Source organism: Marmota monax, unplaced genomic scaffold, assembly GCF_021218885.2.
Source record: "Marmota monax isolate L192 unplaced genomic scaffold, Marmota_monax_Labrador192_F-V1.1 WCK01_AAM20220418_F8-fsc00024, whole genome shotgun sequence".
Lineage (NCBI taxonomy): Eukaryota > Metazoa > Chordata > Mammalia > Rodentia > Sciuridae > Marmota > Marmota monax.
In genome coordinates, this window is record NW_026695224.1 from 1,491,309 (window position 1) to 1,518,187 (window position 26,879).

Below are 26,879 nucleotides of genomic sequence, written 5' to 3' on the forward strand. Positions count from 1 at the left end.
GTTTATTAATTTACCTTCCTTGGCCGAAGCAGAGCTTTCACATTAGAAAAAAAAAATTCAATAATTTCTGTTTTATCTGTAGCCTTACTCATTCTTTCGTTTTCCTTTTTCATTTTCCAAATTAGATGAGCCCTTGGGTGGCATATTAAAGGGTTTTAAATTTAGATTATGAAATAAATCACAAATTCCCAATAAGTAGTGTTCAGCCATGCATTATTCATGTTCAGACACACCGACTGTGGTTGTGTGTGGTCAGGAATATTTTATGATTTCAGATTCACAGTGCTGTTGTCCTTGGCCCAAACCAGATCAATCTGCGTTTTGTAATGGCTATACGAGTGAAGTGTGCAGGAGCTAGAACCTTGTCTATTCTGTCACTCTATTTCTATCTCAGACCCCAAGTTGATCAGATTGGAGGAAGCTGGAGTTCCTCCCTTTCTGCAGTTTTGTCTAGCTCTAAGGGCCTTGATGATACCAGGAACTTGGGTTTGACCTCTATGCTGCCTACTGGGTATCCACAGAGCTATCCTTCCCCCTCATCTGCCTTCAGGTGTGGTGGGTTGGTCCACACTGTTGTGAGTAGGTCAGGATTATTCTTCTGCTTCTGTCACTGTGCTCAGGATTGAGAAGTAACTGTCACCCTCTTTGACCACATCCACACAGACTACTCTGTAGTCATTTCCTTTCTGGGGTTTTGCAACTTTCCCACCTAGGGGATCACAAGCCCACTGTGGTCTCAGATCCTTGAGTTTCAATGTGTTTCTTCCATACTGTCCTCAGGATAGCCTTGGTCTCCTTTATCCGTATTCATCATGTTTTCTCCATCTCTCTTTTTTTCTTCTCACCTGATCTACCAGCCTGCAATCAAGGTGTCTTTTGTGTTAGTCTGGGACAGATGGAGGAAAGGGGTAGTGAAAAGTTAAGGGATAAAGGGGACATTATTTTGTGACAGTGTTATCAGTCTCTGAGAATTTCTTTTAAGTTTATGTTAGTCAGCTTTCCATTACTGTTACAAATACCCAAGATAATCAATTTATAAAGAAAGATCTGTATTCATTTATGTGGGCATTTTCAGCCCATGATTGAGTTGCCCTGTTTCTTTGGGGCTGTGACAGCAATAGCATATCACAGTGGAAACACATTGTGGAAGAAGTCTGTTCACTTCCTGATGACCTGGAAGGGAAAAGAATGAGATAACAAAAGTGACTGAAGTCCCAGATTCTTCACACACCTAAAGACATCCCAGTAGGCCCCTCCTTTTAAAAGTTTCTACCACTTTCCAACAAACTTTGAACACATGGGCTTTTGGAGAACATTCCAGATCCAAACTATAGCAGTTTCTGCTCTGGGAACTACTGGCTGGTACCCAGTTTTAACCAGTGAACCAGTCCCTTTCTGCCTCATCATGTAAAGGAAAATCCGTTAGAAATGCTCTATCTGGCCCACATTTAATTTCCCAATGGATTCTATTTATTTAAGTCTTCTTACCATCTCACTTCACAGGGTTAGGAGGGGCTGGGCATTTGGCCAGCTGAACCAGAACACAGTGAATTCTGTTCTTTGTTCATCAAAAAAAAAAAAAAAAAAAAAAAAAGAACCTATCCCAGCCCTTGGAGAAGAGACTGATTCGCCTCCTTTGTTAGTTCCCTGACCCCCAGATGGTGCCTGCCCACATTGAAGGTGGATCCTCCCCACCTAGCCCACTCAGATTCACATGTTAGTCTACTCTGCACAGACACACCAAAAATAATGCTTTAACAGGTTCCTGGGCATTCCTAAATCCAGTCAGGTTGACATGTAAAATTAACCACCACACACTTCAAGTTAAAATCATTCACCATGTAACTTAAAGTCAGTCACCAAGACTGCACAAAATCCCATGGCAACAGGAATGGGGGCACTGATTAGGAGGTGACTTTTGTTTCTTGCCATGAGTAGTGTTTTACTAAGAGCCCCAAATTTTAGCTGACAGCTTTGAGAGTATTATTCTGAAAGTGATCCACTTCTGATAAAGTATTGTTGATCTTTTTTAAAAAATTTTATTCTAAAAATGCACAAAATCATGGCATTTTCTTTTGTACTGGGAATTGAACCCAGGGAGTGCTTTACCATTGAGTTCCATCTCCAGTCCTCCTTTTTATGTTTTATTTTGAGATAGGGTCTTGCTAAGTTGCTGAGGCTGGCCTCAAATTTGCAGTTCTCCTGCCTCAGCCGCCCAAGTTGCTGGGGTTAAGGTGTGTGCCACCACTCCTGGCAAAATCATGATTTGAAGCTAGTTTATACAAAGTTTGTACAGGGTTTCTTTTGCTTTCTATCTTTATTTTTTCTCCTTTGAATGACACTTTGAAGAAAATCATTTAGACCAAGAAAGTATTTGAGGGCTGGGGATGTGGCTCAAGCGGTAGCGCGCTCGCCTGGCATGCGTGCGGCCCGGGTTCAATACTCAGCACCACATACCAACAAAGATGTTGTGTCCGCCGAGAACTAAAAATAAATAAATTAAAAAAAAAAAAAAAGAGTATTTGATATTCTACATCATGACTTGGAAATCAAATGAGCTGCAGAGGCATGGACAGGGCAAACTAGATGTCATACAATTTGGATTGAAGAGCATTGCTGCATTGAGGAGGACTCCTGTTAGTTCAATAAGGAAGCCCCCTTTCAGACCCAACTAATTGTAGCCATATGAAAATGTGGGCCCTGTATCACCAGAACTACTATTTCAAGAGAATATGGATATCCAGATTTTTATTTGAACTTGTTTAATTTTTTTGAATTCTATGGGACCTACCCAAAAAACTTATATGTCAGATTTGATCTGAGGGTTGCCAGGTTGCAAATTCTAGTTTTTGGTGTTTTTTTTTTGTTCTAGGGATTGAACCCAGGAGCACTTTACCACTGAGCTACATCTCCAGTCCTTTTTATGTTTTTTTTTTTTTTTTTTTCATTTTGAGACAGGGTCTTGCTAAATTACCAAGGATCTCGATAAATTGCCCAGGCTGGCCTCAAACTTGCCATCCTCTTCCTTCAGCCTCCCAAGTTGCTAAAATTCCAGGCTTGTGCCACCATACCTAATTAGTTCAGACTTTCTGATTTATACTCCTTTTGATATATACAAATGAAACCATAGAACTTTATAGGCAACTTTTGCCAGCATACATCCAACAGATACAGACAGCAGAAAAATTATTTTTAATCCAGAAAAGAGAGTGAGAAATCAAAACTCCTTCCAATTGGTAGCACCACTGACACCTTTCTTCAGAGAATTTGGATACAGCAAAAATTTGCAGTGAGGGAATTTGCTTTGAGAAAAGGATGTGACAAAAGCTGCTAAAGAAGCCCTCGAAAAACCCGAATACATTCCAGCCACTCAGTGCAGAGGCACTGCCTCCAAGGGTGCTAATGTGAATTTTACATTTTTCCCTTTATAATTTCCACTCCAAATCTTGGCAAATGAGCAGTGCCATGTTGATTTATTATTAGTCCTTTCATCATACCTTAAAGTTGTAGTTGCTTCATAATCATCTCTATTATTCTTTAAGAACGAATAAATAAGGGATTCTGATGTCCACTTCCTGCTTTTAAAAAATAAGGTAATAAATCATCTACAAGATGATGGGTTTGTAACAAACATTAAGACTAATGAGCTTCAACCATGGGAGAAGAGTAATATGGTTATTTCCAGTAGAGTTACAAAATAAGTTTATGAAAGAAATAAGGTAGTTAACCTAACCTAAGAACTCAGATGTCTCAGTGTTATCACGTATTTATTTCGTTGCTCAGATTTTTCCAATTTTTTCCACTGGCATTCTTTCAGGTTGGCTCCTGTTTCCTTTTGCAAAGTTTCATCCCCTCCCCAACTTTTTTTTTTCTTTTTTTAGCACTTCTTACTTTCTGGCATTACAAGATCTTCAGACTTTTCTTACTTTCTCAACTCTAACCACAATCAGCCATTTCTTCAAGGATTCCTATTTCCTTTTGTTTGGAGAGTAGAGTTTAGAAAATATGATCTGGAGCCAGGCATGGTGGTACAGACCTGTAATCCCAGTTGCTTGGGAGGTTGAGGAAGGAGGATCACAAGTTTGAGGCCAGGCTCACCAACTTAGGGAATTCTGTCTGAAAATAAAAAGGAGTGGGAAGGTAGCTCAGTGACAAAGCACCCCTGGGTTCAGTCCCCAGTGCCAAAATAAATAAATAAATAAATAAAAGCAATAAAAGAAAAGAAAGCATGACCTTTTAGTCCTTTCATCATACCTTAAAGTTGTAGTTGCTTTATAATCATCTCTATTGTTCTTTAAGAATGAATAAATAAGGGATTCCGATTTCCACTTCCTGCTTTTTAAAAATAAAATAATAAATCATCTACAAGATGATGGGTTTGTAACAAACATTAAGACTAATGACCTTCAACATGGGAGAAGAGTAATATGGTTATTTCCAGTAGAGTTACAAAATAATTTTATGAAAGAAATAAGGTAGTTAACCTAACCTAAGCACTCAGATGCTGTGATATTGGATATACTCATGGCTACTGCAGTCCTCTCAGCGGGCAAAACTAGGGAAAATATTTCTGATTACTAACCCATATATGCACATGAATGTCTAATTATACTGTATCTTTGCATCTGTTTCTACACTAAACTGAACATGAGTTTATACTCATGTTAACCATGCTTTTGAATCTGTCCCTCTAGAACAGTAGACATTGTGTTATGGTTTGGATATGAGGTGTCCCCCCAAAGTTTTGTGTGATGGGCCAGGGTTGTGGCTCAGTGGTAGAGCACTTGTCTAGCATGTGTGAGGCGCTGGGTTTGATCTCTGGCACCACATAAAAAAATAAGCACATAAAATAAAGGTATTGGGGCTGGGGTTGTGGCTCAGTGGTAGAACACTTGCCTTGAATGTATGAGGCACTGGGTTCTATTCTCAGCACCACATATAAATAAAAAATAAAGGTTCATTAACAACTAAAATGAATAAAATAAATAAAATAAAATAAAGGTATTGTGTCCATCTACAACTAAAAAATATATTTAAAAAATTATGTGTGATACAATGCAAGAATGTTCAGAGGTGAAATGATCAGGTTATGAGAGACTTAACCTAATCAGTGGATTAATTCACTGATATGGATTAACTGGATAATAACTGTGGGCAGATAGGGTGTGGCTGGGGGAAATTGGTTCCTGGGGGGTGTGCCTTCAGGATTTATATTTTATTTCTGGCACCTGGAGCTCTCTCTCTCTGCTTCCTGTGATATATCCTGAGCTTCTTTTCTATGCCAAGTCCTTCTAAAATGATATTCTGCCTGACGTCAGACCCAGAGCTGTGATATTGACTGACCATGGACTGAAGCTCTGAAACCATGAGCCAAAATAAACTTTTCCTTCTGTGTGTTGTTCTTTTCAGATTTTTGGTCACAGCAATGAAAAAGCTTACTAGAACACATGATCAAGGGAAGCAGCATCCTGCATAATAAATTCTATTAGATGAGTGAGTTCTCAGATATGACTCTTTTGTATTATCAAAATTCCAAAAAGCAGACTATAGCCTTAAAATTATTTCTATGAGGAATAGCAAATCTTTGTATAGCACTTATTATGTGACTGAAACTTTACATTTATTAACTTATTAACTTCAAATAGGTACTGCTTTTATTACAGTTTTACAGACAGGGAAACTGAGGTACAGAGAAGTTAACTTGCTAATGTTAACTGGCAGATCAGCCTGATGCCTGACTCCACTCCAATCCACCCCCAGAAAAGTTTCATCTTTCTTTGAGGTTTCAGGAGACACCTTAATGGTAAAATTCTATAAATTGATTCTAAGTGTCCTGCAGATGCACGCAGATGCTACAAACTAAGGCTATATTTATTGAATGCCCAGTAACTGAGAGTTTTACTTTTTTTTATTATCTGGTGTTGTCGTATTTTCAACAATGAGTAGCTATTAATTTTACATTAAGAAAGAACTATAAACATTATACACCAATTTAGAATATTAGGATCTGGCTACTCTTCCCCAGGTAGAGATTCTTCCTCCATTTCCAATAGTGAAAAATCAGGGCTTAATTTTATTAAGGTAAAAACTAAGTTTTTCTTATATTTGATAACATTTTCATCTTTTTTTTCTGACAAATGCCTTGTATATAATCCATTTCATTTTAGCTCTCAGGCAAAACAATATAGCAAATATCTATTCTGATTTATCTTTCTTAAAAAATACTAACCCTGGTTTATGTTTCACAATATGATATAATGAACAAATGTGAACTCCCCTCATTCTGCAAAAAGTAGATTAAAATATTTTTTAAAAAGTTGAAGATGGGCACAATGGCGCATGCCTGTAATCCCAGCAGCTTGGGAGGAAGAGACAGGAGGATTGTGAGTTCAAAGCCAGCCTCAGGAAAAAGCAAGGCACTAAGCAACTTATTGAGACCCTGACTCTAAATAAAATACAAAATAGGGCTGAGGATGTGGCTCAGTGGTTGAGTGCCTCTGAGTTCAGTCCATGGTTACCATCCCCTCCCCGCAAAAAGTTGAAGCCAAGCATGGTGATACACTACTAGGACACCCAGCTACTAGGGAGGCTGAAGCAGGAGTGTCACTGAAGCCTAGGGGTTCAGGGCCAGCCTGGGACCCTGTCTTCAAAAAGAAAGAAAGAAGGACGGAAGGAAGGAAGGAAGGAAGGAAGGAAAGAAGGAAGGAAGGAAGGAAGGAAGGGGAAAAAATGAAATCTATGGTCCAGCTCAAAATAAAGAGAATTGAGAACTTCCCAGGTGCCAACCATTAAGGGGACTTCACACAAGAGTTGTGCCCATGCAAGTTGCTGCCATGGTGACCCAGGAAGATAGTGGACCTAGATATGAGCCCAAACAGTTTATTGGCCACAATGAATAGGAGACATAGCTTCCAGCTCTCAAGTGGCAGGGTGTGGGAGCTGATGCCTGCATTAACCCATTGTCCAGAATGGCTGTACCCCTACATCCAGAAAAATCAAGAAACATTGTCCACCTCCCCAAGCATGGAATTTTGTTTTGTCAGGACTCTGTGATTGGGAAAACAGGACCTCCTTGAAAAGCCAAAATCTTAATCCTGCACTATACAAAGTCACAGAATCCAAATTTGTTCTTCCTACTTGGGACAATTCAGAGACAATAAGTTAACATAAAAACTAATCACAGTCATGTGCAATATTGGGGCTCTTAGCAGAGCCAAACTCAGAATTGATGTGTGGGGCTATTTCCACATACCAGAACTCACAGAATGCATCCTATACGCTCTCTCTCTCTCTCTCTCTCTCTCTCTCTCTCTCTCTCTCCCTCTCTCTCTCTCTCACACACACACACACACACACACACCTGAGATAGATGAACTCAAATGAGGAATGGATACACCATTAGAGAAGATTAGCAGACACAGCATCAAAAGAATGAGTGCCCCTGAGAACTTAAGATAATTAAACAACATGAAAAGTGACCCTGCAGAAAGGAAGAAAGAGATTTGATGAAGTAGATAAATCTCAATTATAGAAGTTCCCTGAATGCTGAGCAGGATAAGTAAAAACCAACCCTGGAGGTATTGGTTTTGTCAATTTAGATTTTCACAAACCGAGTATTCTTAAGGCAGGGTGGTTCCACCACACACACAAAGTGTCCAAATTCCTGGGCAAGGACTCAGGCCACCTAAACTCTTTTACCCTGAGTAATCTCTCACAGTCCCTGTCTCCCATACATTGGTGGCCCACTGCATGTCTTCTCTGCTTGGTCTGTGCCTATTGGATTAAAAGGTTGGTGGGTTGCCATAGAAGGAAAGATTAAAGGAATTGAAAATGAGTACTGAGCTGGATGACAGACTGCAGCAGTCTGGCTGGGCACAAAATCAGGAGCCACTCAAGCAGGAACAAACTTTATTTCCAAAACTCCTGCCAATGCCACGCACGTGGCCTTCTCCCGGGACACACTACACCAGCAGGAAATCCCTCCTCCGGAATTCCCTCCTACCGCACTTCCCCAACCAATGGGAACTCTCCGGGAGTCCCCAAAGTAGCTCCAAAGTAGCAGGCCAAGGCGGACAGCAGGGGTCTAATCTCCAATTGAATGCACATCTTAACATAATCATTATCATCTCAATGGCTTGCTGGCGTCACCTTTCAACCAAAAATGCCATTCCTACTGGGCTATGGCTCTTAGCAACAGACTGAGCCGACAAGACAGCTGCCTCAGTTCCTGCAGCTAACAACTGATGGGTCACCATGACACAGGGGAGAGAGACACTTCTTGTCACCACTGCCGCCCGAAGGGCTGCACAGACTGGTCTACCAGGTTGACAAAGGCTGTTGCTAAAACGGAGAATTGGAAAGTTAACATTGTGTGCTGGGAAAACCTCCTGCCAGGCACACCTTCCTCAAGAGGAGAGCACATTTGCAAGGAGGGAGGACTCTCCATATAGGCCATGCAGCATGTGCGAAGTGGCTGTGCAACAATTGGCTGCTAATTTGGTTCCTGGAGACCATACAACCTGCCATTTCTTTTTTTCCTTCTTCAGGATGTGTCTGCCAAGTCCCCTCTTAAACCTCCCTGCTGTCTCCATTCCAGACTTGGTTGTGCCCTTCCTCAGTGTGCCTTTACTATGTCCACATGTCTGTACAGAGAAGAATGCCAAAGTGACTCAATCACTGGGCAATTACCTTGCATGTTTTTGGTCCCCAGGACCAGCAGAGGGCACCCAGACAGGGTCTCAGGAAGGGGATGTTCAGAAGAGCAAAGTTACCCCACCCCAAATGTTATCCAACCAGTATGATATGTGCAGGTGTCAAGTTGATTGCAAAGCAGAAGCTGATACACACATGGCCTTGATGCCAACCAGGCATATCATATCAATATTAAGAAAAACCACACACAGTAGGAAATGATCAAACAGGTGGTTCCTTTCTCCTGCTCCCTCTCCTTCTCTTCTTCTTCCTCCTCTTCCTCCTTCTTGTGTGCTGGGGATCATACCCAGTACCTCACAAGTTTTTTGGAGGGAAGTACCAGGGACTGAACTCAGGGACACTCAACTGCTGAACCACATCCCCAGCCCTATTTTGTATTTTATTGAGAGATAGAGTCTCACTCAATTGCTTAGTGCCTTGCTGTTGCTGAGGCTGGCTTTGGACATGATCCATCAATCTCAGCCTCCTGAACTGCTGGGTGCACCATCACATCTGGATCATTTTTTTTCTTTAATATTTATTTTTTAATTGTAGCTGGATGCAATACCTTTATTTCATTTATTTTTATGTGGTGCTGAGGATCGAACCCAGGGCCTCGCATATACTAGGCAAGCACTCTACTGCTAAGCCACAACCCCAGCCCTTTTTTTCTTTTTTTATATTATAAAAATTTCCTCTTTAATCAAGGCTTTAGTATGGAACAGATTTCAGAAATAAAATGGAAAGTTTCCTATACATTGAAATGTAAATCCACAAGTCACCCTACATACAACACCCAGCAGGATAAAACAAAACAGCAAGTTTACACAATCCCTGTAACAACTGCGGTCTGATTCTCAGATTCTTCATTTGCCAAGTGTGTTCTGCTGGATATAAGCACATTGTGGCTTCTGGGGTCACAACCAGCTGAGGCTGGGTCCCCAGAGAACTCATCTGACAGGGCAATGGTGGTGGAGGCTCTATTCCTAGTTACCAGCACATTCAAGCAGTGCACTGAACGTCATTTAAAGATCAAAGTGGAAAACAAGAAGGCAACATAATCATGTTATGAGAAAGATGTTAGCAGGTAAGAGCAGCTATGTAAAGCCTGAGGCTGAAAAGTGGCTCGCCAGCTTCATTTCTTCGGCTTCTTGGGTAGTGGCTGTCAGAACAAGGAGATGTGAGTTTCTAGTTCATGGATTGTATGACAAACCCATCCTGACTCTGTTGAAAGCCAAGATTCCTCCATTCAGATTCAGCATCAAATGGGTTTTAGAGAGGAGTTTTGCTATGTCCTTGGGCCAGTACTTGAGCTCCTTGTCCTTGTATTTGTCCAAGTAGTCCATTTGTTTGTGTGACCTGATGGCTCTGCCTGTGGGCCTCCAGCATGGCACCAATCTCTGAACAACTCCCCAAAGCACGCACTCCCACTCCCTTTGGCCTTGCTCTCCTGGGTAAGCACTCTTTCACTGAGCTTCGTCCCCAGCCCTTTTTGTTTTGTTTTGAGACAGGGTCTTTCTGTATTGTCCTCAAGCTTGTGGTCCTCCTTTCTCAGCCTCCTTAGTAGCTTGGACTCTAGGCCTGTGCCACCATGCCTGGTTCAAAGAGATTTCTTGAGTCTGGCGCCTTAGACCACTCTGCCATCCTGACAGCTGCTCAAAGAGATTTCTTGATGTGGTATAGATAAGACTTAGTTGACTGAAAGTTTTTCACTTCATCCAAATGTTTTGGCACCATTTAGACTGTCATTTATTCTGATTTTCCTAGATTAAAAAAAATTCTGTGGACATCTAAAATATCTTTTCTGGCCAAGTCTGCAGGAAAGAGATTCATTAGGAGAGCCAGCAATCTATATTTAAATGCTTAAGTGTGGCTGTGCTATTATTACTATTTTTTTAAATTATTTTTTTTAAAGAGAGAGCGAGAGAATTTTTAATATTTAATTTTTAGTTTTCGGCAGACACAACATCTTTGTTTGTATGTGGTGCTGAGGATCGAACCCGGGCCGCACGCATGCCAGGCGAGCGCGCTACCGCTTGAGCCACATCCCCAGCCCTATTACTATTTTTTTACAATGGATTTTTTTATGATTTTTTTCTTTTAATTTTATTTATAATGCATAATTGCATAATGGACAGATATCACCAACTTGACTGACCTAAATTAAATATCTTGTGGAAAAAGTATTTTCTATATTATACAAATTACCGATGATTGTTCATAAGCTGGTTAAAAATGTCATCTTGGACCAAGTTTATACAATAAGTAAATCTAACTTTTACAATCAGATATTATATCTTTAAAAAACAAGCAAACTAGTAATGTCGCATTTCTTCAACTTTTAAAACACTTGCCCAAGTTGCTTGCTGGGATTAGAAGCACAGGGATGACAAAGAAATATAAGATAAAAATTTCTTGTGAAACTGTCCATCATTAATGCTTTTCTGATGGGCAGGACTTATACTGATGTGTCAAAAAATACATCTTGAAGAATAATGGAAAAAACACCCTTTTTTATTTCTTCAACTTTTTACCCCTTAAATGTCCACATTAGTAAATCTTACAGTCCACGTGAAACATCTTTTTTTTTGGCACTCAACCACTGAGCCACATCCTCAGCCCTATTTTGTATTTTATTTAGAGACAGAATCTCACTGAGTTGCTTAGCGCCTTGCTAAGTTGCTGAGGCTGGCTTTGAACTCATAATCCTGTCTCAGCCTCTTGAGCTGCTAGGATTAGAGGTGTGAGCCACCACACTTGACTCACGTGAAACATCTTAAAACGTGAGTTACCCAGTGTTCACCATGGCAAATAGCAGATCAAGAGCCAGGGCCTGGCACGCTGGGAAACACCACACAGTCTTCTCTTTCTCTGCTTTATTGATCTAGATACAAGTACATATTCCTGGGAACAAAAGACTGAACCTTGCTTTATCTCCACAGTGATAATAATTAGCTTCCCCGGTAAATAAAAGTAGCCACGTGGCCTAAGTCCAGTCACACGGAAAAGGTCAGGCAGCTCCTGAAATGCCAGCAGCCATCTCTGTCTCTGTCTCCTGTTGTGGCAGAGTTGGTTACCTCCACTGTCATGTTGCCCGGTGGTCGGCAGTAGACACTGTCACACAGAAGGCACTCTAGTGGCTTCCATCTCTGCAGCATGGTTTGTTCCAGTATTTACAGTGCATTTCAGTGAGTCACCTGTTCCACTGCACATGCCCATCAGATGACATCCAGGCCATCAGTAGATCATCACCCCGACTGGGTTTGGCCTGGCACGAACTCTGGACAATGGATCAGCAGACAGAAGTCTGTTTGTGGCACACTTCTGGGAGGAGGGCCCGGGATTGGGCATTTTTCTGGTTCTATCTTTTTCCTCATTTTTTTCATCCACAACTTCTACTTCTGTGCTGTCCTTCAGGGCCTCTAAAATGAGATTAAGTTTTGTAGTGAGAGTCTGCACACGGTGAAATCCAGCAATCAGGGAAATAGGCAAGAAGCCTTGCTCATCCATCTTTCTCTGAAGAAAGAAGTCATGTTCCAAGTTTTCTATACTGAAGTAATGTTCAATTTGATGTTTAATATACTCTTTAAGCAATGCTTCTTCCACAGGATACTCCTGTACACCTGTACCATCGTCATAGTAATCCATCATAATGGTGTTAATTTCTATTTGAAATGGTTGCTCTGTCTTTTCACCGTGAAATCATACAAATAATCAAAGTTCTTCCTCCTCCTCTTCCCTATCCTTGTCCTCTCCCTCAGCCTCTTAAGGAACTTTGGATATTACCCCCCTTACTCCTTACACTGGACGCTTTGGATATTACCACACACCCCTTACACTGTCATCTCTTTTTTGTCTGTCTTGCCTCCAACTTCATGTGTCATTTCTCCTGTTATGGGGTGATTTATTTGCTTCAGGTTAACACTGAAAACTGTTGTGGATCCAGGTCTCTCCTGACTCTCTGGTCTTAGAATCATCTAAGTGCAGTGGTACCCACTTGTGTTTATTAGCTCTCTTTCATTGACTACCTGACTGGGCCTCATCCTTGCTGACATTTTCAACAGGATTGTCTAATTTTGTTTCCTGGTTTTCTTTGCTCTCACTGTTATTCCTCTTTTCAACCTTCTCCTCTTCTTCTTCTTCTTCTTCTTCTTCTTCTTCTTCTTCTTCTTCTTCTTCTTCTTCTTCTTTTCCCCCTAATTTGTGGCTCCTTGGTTGATGACACTCTGAGACTGCAAAAGTTTTTTTTCCGGTGCTTATTAACCCTCCTGGTTTTGGCCAGTTTGCCATATTGCTGAAATCACTGGCCTTATTGGATTTCCTTGTCTTCAGTTCCTGCTTTTATAATTTTAGGGGAACGTGACTTGGCTGCTGATTCTACAATGGATTTAAGCATTTATTTTAGCTATTAAATTAGTTATTACTCCTTAAGGCTTTCTGCAAGTGGTAGAGGAACACAAGAGGGTTATAGTGTTTTAATAGAAATATGGTCCATATGAAATAGGATACTATTTATCTAAATAGACTTCAGGACTTAGTCAAAGTGGTTCTTATCAGAAGCCCAAGTTTTGAGTTGGGAAACACATTTGTTAGAAGCATGATCCAGGATGCTCCAGTGCTGAAATCAGAAGCAGGGCAAGAAGTTCATTAAAATAATCCATTTATAAGCTCAGGGAGTCTTCTTTTCATAAGTAGCAACTTCTCCTGAATTGGTTCAGACTCACAGCTCCGACTGCAGAGATGGTTCTGCTCTAGGAAGCTCCGACATGATTCCCGTCTGTTAATACCTTGGAGGGTACAGGGCTGTATCTTTAATGCAGCTCTTGGTCTAATCTTCCTGCCAAAAAGGAGTCTACAGAACTCCAGGAGCCAAAATTGTTGCTGTAATATGAGAAGGCGACAAGGAAAATGCCTTTTGCTATCAAGCCACGTGTGCTGGGCTAAGAAACAGATTAAATGTCTTTCTGTGTGCGGTGAAGTGACAGGTACCCAATTTCTTCCTCTAAGAGCTTACAATGTGAGAAGAGCATGGTGGGTGTGTACGGCGGGGGGTGCTGCAGTGTGCACGGTCATGGAATAAATGCTTCCTTGGAACAGAGGTTTAGTCAGTAAATAAAAAGCTATATCGAGAGGCTAAAAGTCTGATTTGAAATAAGATCAGGTATAATTTAAAATAAACTCAGGTTGATTAGTTTATAGTTTAAAGCCAGTGGTTAAACTGAACCAAAATCACAAACTAAACCTCATGAGGCTATTTTGTTTGGATCTGAGGAAAGAGTTGCTTCCTGTAAATGTTGTTTTTGTTGTTGTTGTTTTTGGTACAGGGGATTGAACTCAGGGACACTCGACCACTGAGCCACAATATCCAGCCCTATTTTCTATTTTGTTTAGAGACAGGGCCTCACTGACTTGCTTAGCGCCTTGCTTTTGCTGAGGCTGGCTTTTTGAACTCCAGATCCTCCTGCCTCAGCCTCCAGAGTTGCTGGGATTACAGGCCTGTGCCACCTTGCCTAGCTCTGTAAATTTTTCTTAAATCTACATCTTTGGGGCTTCCCAGGAAACTTTTAAAAATTGTTCAGGCCCAACCCCCACATTTTCTGAATCAGAGATGAGGGGATGGAGTCCAGGAATCCTGGATCTGGGAAACGCTGAATGGAATTTGGAGAAAGGTTTCAGTCTTGGGGCCAGACAGACCTGGTTTTGAATCTTGCCAGGGTGCTCTCAAGCAAGTTTCTTCACTCTCCCAAGCTTCAGAACCTCAAAGAAGAGTAAGTTTGTGATGGATCAGTGAGATAGCACATGGTAGGGGCCTTAAAGTTTGGCACAGAGGCTGGACACTACTTGGCATATGGTAATTATGGGATGCTCTCCCCTTCCTAACTCTAGAAAATGATGCCCCTGAAACTGCTGCCCTGGGGATTTCTATGGACACGCAGGTAGCCAATTAAACTTGAATCAGATCACCACATAGTAAGTCATGAAATTAGCTAACTCACAGAGAGGAAGTTTTGGCATCCTGGTTATTACTGATAACCTCAGGTTGAATCTGATTAAATGTGTGAACATCCAATCAAAGGCCAGCAACAGTTGATGGAACCGGTTGAACAGGCCAGTGCAGGCCTTGGGGCTTCTGATTCACTGAGGGCTGGCTGTAGCCCTGGGTCCTGCATGTGATAATCATGCTTTGTGCTTATAGGCCCTCGATATCTTTAGGGTTCACTTGATTGTCACCATAATTGAGGGATGGCCTGCTGGCGCTGTCCCCAGACAACACTTTGCTGGCCTGGCATTAGTGCTCTTGCTCTTCCATCTTTTGAACGTACAACTAGAGGGAATTCGGGGTCCTTTGAAGCCACAGGATAAACGTGACTGAGATTCCTGGAATGACGATTTTACTTCAAGCCAAGAAGGTATGGCATTGTACTTACACTGATAGTAGCTGGTGTTTATGAAGTGTTTGCTTTGTGCCTGGCACTTTTATTCTAAGAACAATCTTATAAGAAAATACTGGGAGGTAAGAACTATTATCATCCTTTGTTGTTGTTGTTTTGGGTGCTGAAAATCAACTCAGGGCCTTGCACATGCTAGGCAAGATAATTCTTGCTTTACAGATGAAGAAAAACCAAGAAGCAGAGAGGTTAAGTATCTAGGCAAAGAAGTATTAGAGAGGAATGAGAAATATGAGGAAAGAGGGCATTCCTGACAGAAGGCATAGCATGTGCAAAAGCCCTGAGGAGGAAATGAATCCAGCTTGAGGAAAAGAAAGGCTGGTCTACAGAGAAAGAAACCAAGGGCTGTCCGATCCTGCAGTTTCTTAGGGGCCACAGTGATTTGTGCTATTGTGATAAGAGCAATGGGAAGTAATTTTAATTTAACTTTTATTATGGGATTTAAAAAGTATGCTCCCAAATAGAACATGAGGTGACAGGCCTTTATGTACATCATCCAGTGTCAACCACTGCAAGAGAGAAGATGACATGAGGAGCTTTGTTATAATGACAAAGAAACCCTGTGGCTTCTGAGAAGGAGGAAGCCTAGTGGATGTGGCGACCACTGCAGTGACCAAGCAAGAATGAGCACCAAGGTAAGGTGCAGATGGAGGGAGGGAAGCAGGAAGATTCCCAAGAAATGGATGTGAAGGGGTCTTGGTTTGGCTTTTCTCAGAAGGGACAAGGATTGTAGGGCAAGCTGTTTAGTTGAGAGGCCAGAAAATATTGACCAGGAAGCAGGGAAAAGAGACGGGGAGAGAAGAAGGCAGGTAGCCAGGACCTTCTCAAGTCAGCTTGGGCAGAACAAGCTACATCCTTTGCAGGGCCCAATACAGAGTGAAAATTGGAGGCCTCTTGCTCATAAGTTGTTAAGAATTTCAAAGTGCTGGTGGCAGAGCACCCAGCCCAGCACGGGTCCCTTCTAAGCATGGGGATCCTGCAGCTAGCTGCCCATGTAGCATGTCCGTGAAGTGGGTCCTGCTGTTGGGCAACTGGAGTTTAAACTTACCAGGAAACTTGGTCACACAGTGTGGAACATACATCTCAGAGGAATGAGGGAGTTTTGCATCATTGCTCAAAGGCTGCTCCTGGAGAATTCCAGCTCCCTGACACTTCCAGACCTCCTTCTGAGGAAAGATGGTTTCCCGGGATACCTTTTGTAGATTCTAAAAGTTGGCATGTGTCAGTGTTCCTACATGGGCCAGGCACCAAGAACCTCTGTATCAGGGCTGAGGACAAGGGAGGTGACTTTGAGGCTTCTGAGTTTTGCGCTGGAAGGTTGGAGGGTCCTTCTTGAGACAGGGGGTGTGGGAAGGGGAGCAGATAGCAGTAGCGGGGAGGAAACATCTAAGTGTGGCTTGAATGTGTTGAGCTTGACTCTTCCACCTAGAGATGTCAAGATGGCCGTTTGAGCTTTGGGTCTTAGGCTCATAGGAAAGTGAATGGGAAAGGCATGCAGTGGGCTCTGAGATGCCTGCTGTTCATTGTCCATAGTCTGGGGCTAGGCCACCAGTCAGCACTGTGGGCTTTAGTTAACTAAAGTAGAAAGCTGCTCCCCGGGCCCCAGCAAGCCATGTGGTCACCCGCCCTGTAAGACCCTCCAGGTTTGTGCCATCCCTCGGAGGAAGGAAGGCTGGAGTCATTTCTGGCACTCCCCAGGCTCCTCCTGTAAATGACCTTCTGATATACAGCTGCCCCAATCCTGACCTGCCCTTGGGAGGAGCAGAGAACAGATAGTCTAAAACCATCAGTGTCAGGCCGACCTGTGCTGCCTCCCTATGCACCCTCCTGTGCCCAGGGTAGGGGTCAAGGAGAGGGAGAGGGAGGTTCTCCAATCACCTGCGCCAACATCACAGTTGTTTTTCCTGTTCTTATCTCCAGCTTGTTTCATGAGTTTTCTCTGGGCAAATAGAATTCTAAGTTTACCAGTGGATATTAAAACAATGAATTTTCTTCCCAGATGGAGACAAGCGAAATGGCTGCAGTTTTACAGAGTCTAATTATCAGGAGTAGTTAAAGTGGCCAAAACTTGGTAAGTGGGCGTCCCACGGTGACATGGGTGTTCTTACATATTTCAATGTCTATTTTTAAAAAAGGGCATACAGGCTCCATTAGTGTCAAGAGATGCTCCTGGAAGCCACTTTATTTTACATCATTAAAGTCAATCTGAGTTTCCAAACAAAGAAGAGGTTAAATGAATCGGACCTGCCAAGTCCAGGTAGCCCTGGAACCCTTGCCCAGTAATTGCTTCATTGTTCTTTCTCATTAAATTGAAGGTCAAAGGAATCCTATGGCAACTTGCTTTTGGGGAGAGAAATCTTTCCAGGGGTCCCTGGAGACTGTGGAGGGGCCCAGGAGCCCACTGCAGGGGCATCTGGGCACAGACACGGGCCATGGGTTGACTTTATGTTTTCATGACCTTAATTCAGGTCCTCCTGGGCAGAGTCTTTCTACTTTCTTGTGCTTGTAAAGAATGTACACATACAAGGGGCTGGGGGTCTAGCTCAGTGGTGGAACACTTGCCTAGCATGTATGAGACACTGAATTTGATCCTCAGCACCACAAAAATAAACAAATAAACAAAAAATAAATAAATAAAGGTATTGTGTCCATCTACAACTAAAATATTAATAGAAAATAACGTTCACATATGAGGTTGGAGTAATCTGAAAAAGAGCCAGAGTGCTTGTCTATGTTACTCTGAAATATTCAGATGGAAAGTAGAAGAAATATAGATGAATGTTGTATTTGTCATTGTGGAAAATTAAACATCTGGCCTGTTAATTATTTTTTAAACTTTTTAATCCAGCTATTTTGGCAAGGCAAAGGCACAGCTTGAGAAATTCCTATTTATTATAATTTCGTGACTGCTTTATTCAGGGGTGATATTCAATTTGAACATTGGGTTCAGCATGTATGCCAGCCCCAAACAGCCAATATAAATTCATGGTGTGTGTTGGCTAGAGGACAGCCCCAATTATTCTGTTCCCTCTTCAGGAGAAGGAAGAAGAGGGGACATTGAGGCAGTACTTTCAGTGGCATGTCCCTTGCGGTAGTGTCTTTCCATAAAAGGGGAGATGAAATGATGCTGGGGAAAAGCTGTGTTGGGAGGATCTGGCATCCGCTGTGAATCAGTCCCTGGGGGCTGATGCCTACCTGGCTGCCCACCCCCAGGACAGGCCTGTTGCTACTCGACATCCTCTAGATACTGAAGCAGCAGAACACAGATACTAAGGACTTGGAATCTGAAGATGAATAATCCGTGATATTAAAAATGACAGTCCAAATTGGTTCCAAATACAAGGATGTTTTCGTAATGGTGCTGGTGCTGATTGTCTCACACAGCTTCATGCTTCAAATATTTTCCAGCCAAATAAAGAGGCCTAATAGCCATCAAACTCTTGTCCAGTATAATTACCATAAATCATTATAAATGGGCTCTAATATTGCTAGAAACATAGATGCATAGCCATGGTCATAGGGAACTCGTGCCAAAAGATTGTTTCACTGAAGGAATGTGATATCTCATTACCTGCACAGCCTGCACTTTGCTCAGGTTGAAGGAAATCTCCCCAAGCCATCCTACCTGCCATGGAGCATAGGGAAGAACTAGAGTGCAATAGCATTCTAGGAGAAAAATCAGTGGGAGATACTTATCTCAGCAAGCACTGTGTGAGCAATAGTAGTAAAGATTAAGAGCTAATATTTATTGAGCACTTATTATATGCCAGGCTTGTTTCAGGTACTTTACAGTGACTACCTTATAAAGTATGTTTGGTTGTTTTACTGATGAGGAAACTGAAACAGGGAGCGGCTGCAGAACTGGCCCAACATTATAGAGCACAGGTGGACTGTAAAGAGTTGGGAATTTTCATCTTGAAATCCATTTGTTTTACACCAATGACTGATTCTTTCTAGGTGTCTTAGGAGAAGGAGAGTCAGCTTCTGCTCTTAAGGGAAGGGTTGGGCGATTAACTTGGAGAAGAACACTCCACGTTCTGGGTGTGTCCTGTAGACATCAGTTTGAAGATAATGGCCTTTAGTGGTTGGACAGATGGAAAAGGCTGGGGAAGGGACATTTGAGCAGATCCTTGGGAAACAGGTAAGTTTGTCCTTGTTTCCCGAGGCTCTGTTCCACCAGATGATATGGTTGTAAGTTCCAGGTAAGTAAGTTTTCATTACTGCTGTCTTCTCTGGCCACAAGCTGGATTTATACCAGAACTTCTGGTCTTCCCCAACCTCTCTGGAAACCTACTCACCCAGCCTCTCCCTACCTTGCTCCCCACCATGGCCACATGGGCCTCCTGATGGCCCTTACTCCACCCAGCCAAGGTCACCAGATTTAGCAAATAAAAATAGAGGATGTTGATTAAATTCAAATTTCAGATAAACAATGAAAAAAAATCAGTATAAGTAGGTACCATGCAATATTTGGGACATACCTAGACTAAAAAAGATTACTTGTTGTCTGATATTCAGATTTAGCTAGGTTGTCCTGTATTTCATCTGGCAACCCAATACTCGGCCCTCAGCACGCCCAGGGCTCTCCCAGTGAGGCTTTTTCTAGTTTGTCTGAAATTCCTTTGTGTATTCTTCAGAAATGGCCTGAGCACCCACCATGAAGAGGCTCTGGGTTCTCTTCCCCTCTCCGGAAGCCCCCTCTGCTCAGTAGGAGAGAGGGGACACACCCCTTAGCAACACTGGTGCAGAGAAATATCAAGTACTGTCAAGAGTTGATGGAAACTGAGGTGAAAAGTTGCGGGACAAGTGGCTTTGAGGGGGACCTTGAGGGAGGGCAGCACCTCGTGGTCAGGGACAGTAGAATGATGTTGTGGGGCTGGGCTCAGGTGAGTGGGGGGCCCCTGGCGCAAAGACTGCGGAAACAGCTTCCCTGAGCCTGGCTCCAGGAAAAGGGTTCCCAAGCAGAAACAAACAGTCCCCAACTCTGGCCACCAGAGGGCGCGCTGGCTTGTGAAATGATTTTCCTCCATTACCGGGAGGAAAACAAGACTGTTCTTGCTGGACGGAGAGATTCCATTAGAACCCGGACAAAGAGGAGAGAAAATCTTGAGTGCAGCCCCTCCTCTCTGACAGCTGAGAGTTTTTATGAAACCCCATAAGAACAAGGACGGCTCCTTTTTGGGTCACAGGTGTCTCCCCAACATCTACTGAAAGACCCTATACTCGAAGGGTGCTCAGTAAGTAAGGACAGAGAAGAAGGGAGGAAGAAGGAGCATCCAACCCAAGGCTCAATAAACACTAATTGAATGCATGGCCCCCAGGAAGGGAAAGCACTTAGAGCCCTTTCCTTCCAGACATTTGTTGTATTGATGCATGGTTGGTCCAGAGTAAAACCTGGGAAAGGAAGTGTTTGGAGGAGCGGGAAGTAAGGGTGATCCTTCAGAAAGAGAGTGAGATGGTGAATGTGCTCGGGAGGAATGGTACATTGGTTCCCAACTGTATCCTGTGACTTTGGAGAGATTATATAACTTTTTTGAGCCTCCGCCTCTACATCTTTAACATGGAAGTGCACTTCCTACTTCAGGGGACAAATGAAAAAAATAGGCGTGATCCTGTGATGGTGCACTGTAAACTGGGAAGTGTGTGTGAAACAATAAGCTGTTGTCAGTGTCTTTTTCCTCCCCTTAAACAAATCAGGGGAGTGAATATGTTGAATGAATGAAAGAAAGGAAGGACAGAAAGAAGGCAGAGAGGGAGGGAGGAAAGAAGATCACACTCTGATGTGATCTGCCTTCCTCCTCGCTCCTCCCCCCTTGGTAAACTTTCTAAAGACCTCCCAGGACTTGCATTCTCCTATTTTTCAATCAAGAAGTATCATTTATTATTTGACAAGTGTTTGCTGAGTCCATTTTTGCCCTCCCAGGAATGTATTTTCTAGTGGGGCCACTGCCCTGGACACCTCCGAATTCCCACACTTGTCTACACTGCTGTAGGGCTGACAAAGCATTTTTATGGCAATATTCTAATTTGTCCTCTAGGTGGCCTTGGGCAGGTGCAGAGACAGGATTAATTTAACTCTTCTCCATTTTAGAGACAGAAAGTGTTCAGAGACATCAAGTTTTTGCTCAAGGTGACTTAGTAATGAGGGGTGATAATAGTCTCTTTACAAAAGGTTCATATAAGGATTTGGAAAACATAACTGGAAGAAATGATCTTGTCTGTCAAATAAATGAGCAAACTGTGGGAAAAAAAGTCCATGCTCTTCAGTGGAGTAAGGAAAAAAAAAAAAGTCACCCAATACACCCTGACCATAGAGGGCCATGAAGCTATTTTTGTGTCTGGTTCTTGATTTTCAGTGCTGGGGATCAAACCCAGGACCTCACATATGCTGAGCAATACTACCATGAGCCATACCCTCAAGCCCAGCTTGTTCAGGTTTTGAGACATCATGGCACCCTCTATGCATTAGGTCCCTGCCAAACTTTTGACATACTTTCTCACGTAATCTGCACAATGAGGTAAGTACTCAGGAAGGTTCCATGACCTTCACACAGCTGGGCAGTGTGGTGGTGGGCTCTGAGCCTGGGTCTCTCTAACTGCAGGCCTGTTCAGCACACATAGGTGATGGAGAATGTTTGTGGGAAGGCTGAATGGATTCTCATTCTGCCAAGTTGTCTTACACTGACATGGTTCTCTTCTCCAAGAAATCTTCTTCCTAATGTGGCAGCTCCCTCTGCACTGAGCTGGCAAAAGAAAGGCTCCTGAAGGCTTGTTGAGTAAAATGAGTGAGAAAAGGAAGTTTCTGTATGTGTTAAAAAAAACAAAACTTCATATGTGCTCATATTTTTGCCTATGTACAAGAATAATTCTGAGAAGGTACTAACCAATTTTCAGTGGTCATCTTTGTGGGGAGTGGTGACAGGTTGAGGGAAAACTTCTAACATAATTCTACAATCTTGGCTGTTGTCTGAATTTCCTGTAATAAGCCTTTAAGAACAGAAGAAATGCATTATTGATCATAGTGAAAACTTAAAAGCCACCCAAATGCTCCCTCCACCCAAAAGTCCTTACCAGGCTGTCCAGCCAGGCTGTCTTCCCAGCTCATCCTGGGGGGTGATTGAGGGTTCAGGCACATCCAAAATGAGGATCAGTCTCAATTTAAGTCAAAGGAAAGCTAGTTGTGTGGCCAAGGCCGGTTCATACCCTTCCCCACAATGTTTGCTGGGACTGGACTGAAAGTCTGTATGGGTGTGTGGGCATACTTGGACACAAGTATAAAAGCCCCCCAACACTTCACTCTGGCCTCTGCTCTACAATCCGCAGGTTCCTCTGTGTGCATAGAAGCTTCCTTTCCTCGTGGTTGGGATCTGCTCAGGGATCAGAAGAACAGATGTGATCATCCCAGCCTCCATTCCCGAGGACCCCTCATAGTTGAGATTTCCCCTAGACTTGAGCCTGCTGCTGGGAATGGGCTAGGAAGGGGGACTCAGGTTCAGCTGGTGTCCCAGAAAACCAATACCCTGGGCAGCCAGCAAAGGTCCCAGATTCTTGTCATTCCCTTTCTCTAGGGGAAGGCAGGGAAGAAAGGCTTCTTCCTCTTGCCTTCTCCTCTGGAGCAGCTTAGAGAGTCTGAGAGCCATTTGGGTGGAATCTCAATTTGGTGGTAAGCATGTTGGTATATTTGGACACGTGTAGAGAAAACTTTGGGAGAATGAGTCCAAAATGTTCCCTGTGGTTATCTCTGGGTTTAGAGCTTATGAGTAAGTGACAATTCCTTCTTTTATCACATTCATGGTGATGTAGTCAGCCCCATATATAAAATCATCAAGAGAGGAAGAGATATAGGAAGAGCCAGAACAAAAGAAAAAATAATGAAGAGAGAATAAAATGAAGTGAGGAGAAGGTTTAGGAGAGGCAGAGAAGGTGTCAGGAGGCAGAGGGCAGAGGAGAGAAGGGGGGTGTGCCCAGGGGGTCTAAGCATGAGCCCAGCAGCTGGTGTCCTCAGAGCCCACAACCTCACCAGGGCCAGTGGGCCTGACATGGATTAGGCTTGCAGCTGCTCAGGGGCCACCTCCAGATGGCATGATAGTCTCCCTTTCAGGCCAACCTTTCAAGTCCTTGGGTTCTGTGGGCAGCTCCAGCATCTCTGCTGCTGATGAGGAAGCAGGTGTGGAAGGTGGCTAGGCCAGAGCAGCTATTAGGACACATTTCTTCATGGGGTTCTCATATTTCTATGCAGCTCATGAGTAGGGGGACTGGCTGCCTCTGCTCCAGATGATCTTTCCTAGGATGTTTGTACAGCAAATATCCTTAAAAGTGCATGATACTGTTTCCTTCTGGAGCAAAGAGCAGCTATGCCTACTGCTCATTATAAAATATTCTGTTCCCTTAAACTTAGGCTTCATTTTTTGGAGGTTTCCATTGCAATCACTTTCTATGATATATTATTAGCCTATGTTCTCAGAAACACAGGGAAGCAGTGGAGATAAGAGCTCAGGCTGCACAGGCTCAAATCCCTGCTCTACCACTGATACACATGTGACCAGGAACAAGTAGAGGTCAACTTTGGGGGCAGTGATTGGAAGGAAACCCAAGGAAGGCTTCTAGAGCTAGTCATTTTCTCTGTCGTCTTGAGCTGAGTGCTGGTTATACAGATGTAAAAATTCATGATTTGTCTCTCTGTATGTAAATTATTTTCCAATAAGAATTTTTAAAAGTGGAAAGGGATGGTTGGGATGGATATGTTTAATTCAAGATAATGAGGCTAGGTTTCTCTGGAGCCTGAAAATGGTTGTTTCAGGAAAATCCATTAGATCCTATACTTTTCACAAGGCAGAGAGATGGATGCAAGCAAAAAGAGCTTAGACTCATTCCAAGAAGCTTTGTCCAGTGACTAAGAGAAACAGACTTAATAACCTTTCACATGTGGGCTGTACTTTGTGGTTTTCAAAACACTTTCATACTTAACTGATCTTCATGTATTGAGTATGGAAAATTATTATTTTAATGGATGATGCTTTTAAAGAAGGCACCAACTTTAGGAAGTTCCTTGATAGGCCAATTTGCAGGTGGAAGGTAATATTCTGGAAGGTGACAGTGAAGCAAAGGGATCATCCAGTGCTCAACATAAGAAATGCAAGAGGATTTTGGTGGAGGCGGGGTAGTGCAGAGGAGAGAGAAAATGGGTAGGTAGTCTTTGGCAAGATGGCAGAGGGCTAATTTCTTAACAATGAAAGTAACTTTTATATAATAACTGTAGTGGGTAGTTGTAGGGCATGTTGTAACATGCGGGGCATGTTGCATCAGAAAAGAGGAAACCTAACTTGCTGGCTGCTACCCGCTTCCCAGTCCTGGGGCCACATGTGGCTAAGAGGGCGCCTGGCGATTAGCCAGAAGTCATTGCCGTGGGTTGTGAGGAAAAATCGGACCACCTCTAGGATAGGCTCAGAACCCTTCTGCCCTCGTGGACAGCTCTTGTCTCCCATTACGGCCTGTAGGATGGGTGTACACGTGAACTCTCCCCACCCTGCTGACCTTTACCCTGATTGGCTCCTGTACATTATATTAGCTGTGTGTGTTTTCTCAATAAATGAGCTCCTGCTTTGACTGTTCTCCCTGACACATCTGATTGTCCTCAGGGAGTGAAGGAGGAAGGGCTGGGTGCGGGCTGTCAGTCGGCCCTCTCCTTTCTTGGCTCATCCTGGTCGGGGCGTGCTCTCCCCCTCTCTCCCACAGGTCAGGAGGGAAGTGGGGGGGCTAAAACCCCGACAGGTACTATCTTATGATCATTCATCAATGCACAAGCACATTCCATACAAAAATATTAAATCCTCCGTTTTGTGGGGAACTGAAGTTTGCTTGTTCCAGATCACAACATAAATGTTCCTTTGGGGAAATCAAGGAGGGAGGCTGAATTGCAGAGACAACAAAACAGCCATGGATGTGGGCTGCTGTGACCATGAACCCGAGTTCATGGCTTGCCACTTGAGAAGGCCAAGGACTTGAGGACACATTGTTGGGACAAGGACCAGGATTTATTTAGAAAGCTAGCAAATCAAAGAAGATGGAAGTTCTTACCAACAAAGACCACCTCACTTAGGGCTTGTAGGTGCAAGGCTTCCAAAGGGAGCGGTGGGGAGGCATATCTCACAATGGACATCATAGGTTTCGAGTAGTCACAAGTTTCGGGTGATCTGGTTTTCTAATGCCTGGACTGCAGTCATCTGCAGACCACTGGAAGTCCTGGGATCTTAAATCTAAAGAAAATTTCCTGATTGGAAAGTCTTATAACTCATGTCATTTTAATTCCTTTTCCAGGAATAGCTAACTCAGCCATTAGCCATTAGGATACAAAAAAGCATCTTTCACCAGAGAAAAGGGAAAGATAACAGAATAGCAACTTTATGCTGGGAAAGATAGGGAAATGCAGCTGCTCACAGAAGTAAAGTTTTAACCCGTGAGTTGCCTTCATTTGGAGAAGTTATCTATAGTGGGGCTAAGGGGAGACTAATAATGCAAGACCCAGTTTGTGACTTCCCAAACTAGTGATTTTGTTTCTATATGTGCACAGTACTGGGGACTGAACTCAGAGCCTTGCACAGGCTAGACAAGCACTATACCACGGAGCTACATCCCCACCCCTTTTTAAATTTACTTTTTATTTTCAGACAGGGTCTTGCTAAGTCACCCAGGCTGACCTTGAACTTGTGATCCTCCTGTCTCAGCCTCCCAAGTGATTTTTTTTTTTTTTGAAGTCAACAAAGAGTAAATGAAGCTAGAGAGTTTGTTTAGGTTTCCTTCTGCAATAATACCAATGAGCTGGAGATGCCCACAGGACAAGAGGTGCCCCTGAGTGCAACCATCCCCAAGTATTCACAGAAATCTTGGGGGAGGATATTGGATTTCCATTGACAAGCGATCTGGGGTCCCAGCCAATTTCATTTAGATTTCAAAGAACAGCAGGACTGCAGCTGGCATCTGGATTATACTCACAACAAACTGTGAAAGATGGGGTGGAAGGATTTATGATCCTATGACAGATAAATTAGCCCCAGAGAGGTTAAGAAACTTATTCAAGGTCACCCAGTGAGTATAGTACAGTGGGATTTGAACTATTTGTTGTTAAAACACCTGGAAAATATTTGTGCCCTAAAAGTACAGCATCCCCAGATCCCCAGACCGTCCTGAATCTTGCCCTCCCCAAGGCTGTGAAAGTTTATTTCCCCTTCCTTTTCATCTGTGTTTGGATTCTTCTGGTAAATTGTCTTCTTTGGCCTCACTAAGCCAGAGGGGTTTCTTAGTTTGTCACTGAAATACTATGACATGTATGGGGCCTTCACTGTCCCCAGCCTCCATCTGGCCCTGAGCAGGCAGACTGGTCCTGCTCTTGGAGAAGCTCATAGGGGGAGAAGGATGGGGCAGCTACCCACTGAAGGAGCTGATAAGAGGGTACAGGAGGGCCAAGAAGGGGCCTGGGCTACCAGTGCCCAAAGTCTAATCCTGAGATCCTCCAAAGACCACCGTCCTCAAGGATATGGGGCAGAATAGTGGAGGATGGGGGAAGAGAATGTCCCTCATTTGCAACAAGAAGACTCGGGTCTATAAATAGCCATCAGAAATAGAGCAGAGAGAGGAGGAGAGAGGAAAAAAGTCATTTGTAGCTTCCATTTAATTCAATAGTGGCCTTTTTCTGCCTTCTGAGACAAGCTATTTGATTCTGTTCTCAGTGGGGGGGGGGAA

General features: G+C 43.2%; 1 long non-coding RNA gene and 2 pseudogenes across 4 annotated transcripts in view; 1 reads left to right on the top strand and 2 right to left on the bottom strand.

Annotated features, from left to right (window-relative positions):
* Positions 1–9,826: 9,826 nt before the first annotated feature.
* LOC124086376 (cyclin-dependent kinases regulatory subunit 1-like) lies at positions 9,827–11,904 on the bottom strand (annotated as a pseudogene).
* Positions 11,905–11,939: 35 nt separating this feature from the next.
* On the bottom strand, positions 11,940–12,981 carry LOC124086377 (la-related protein 1B-like; annotated as a pseudogene).
* Positions 12,982–14,315: 1,334 nt separating this feature from the next.
* The window catches only part of LOC124086731 (uncharacterized), a 31,175-nt gene continuing 18,611 nt past the window's right edge, over positions 14,316–26,879 (top strand). For all 4 annotated transcript variants that reach the window (XR_006849899.2, XR_009225897.1, XR_009225898.1 and 1 more), the window contains exons 1-3: positions 14,316–15,101; positions 15,641–15,775; positions 17,140–17,211. This is a non-coding gene — a long non-coding RNA (uncharacterized LOC124086731). The remainder of the gene's footprint in view (positions 15,102–15,640; positions 15,776–17,139; positions 17,212–26,879) is intronic.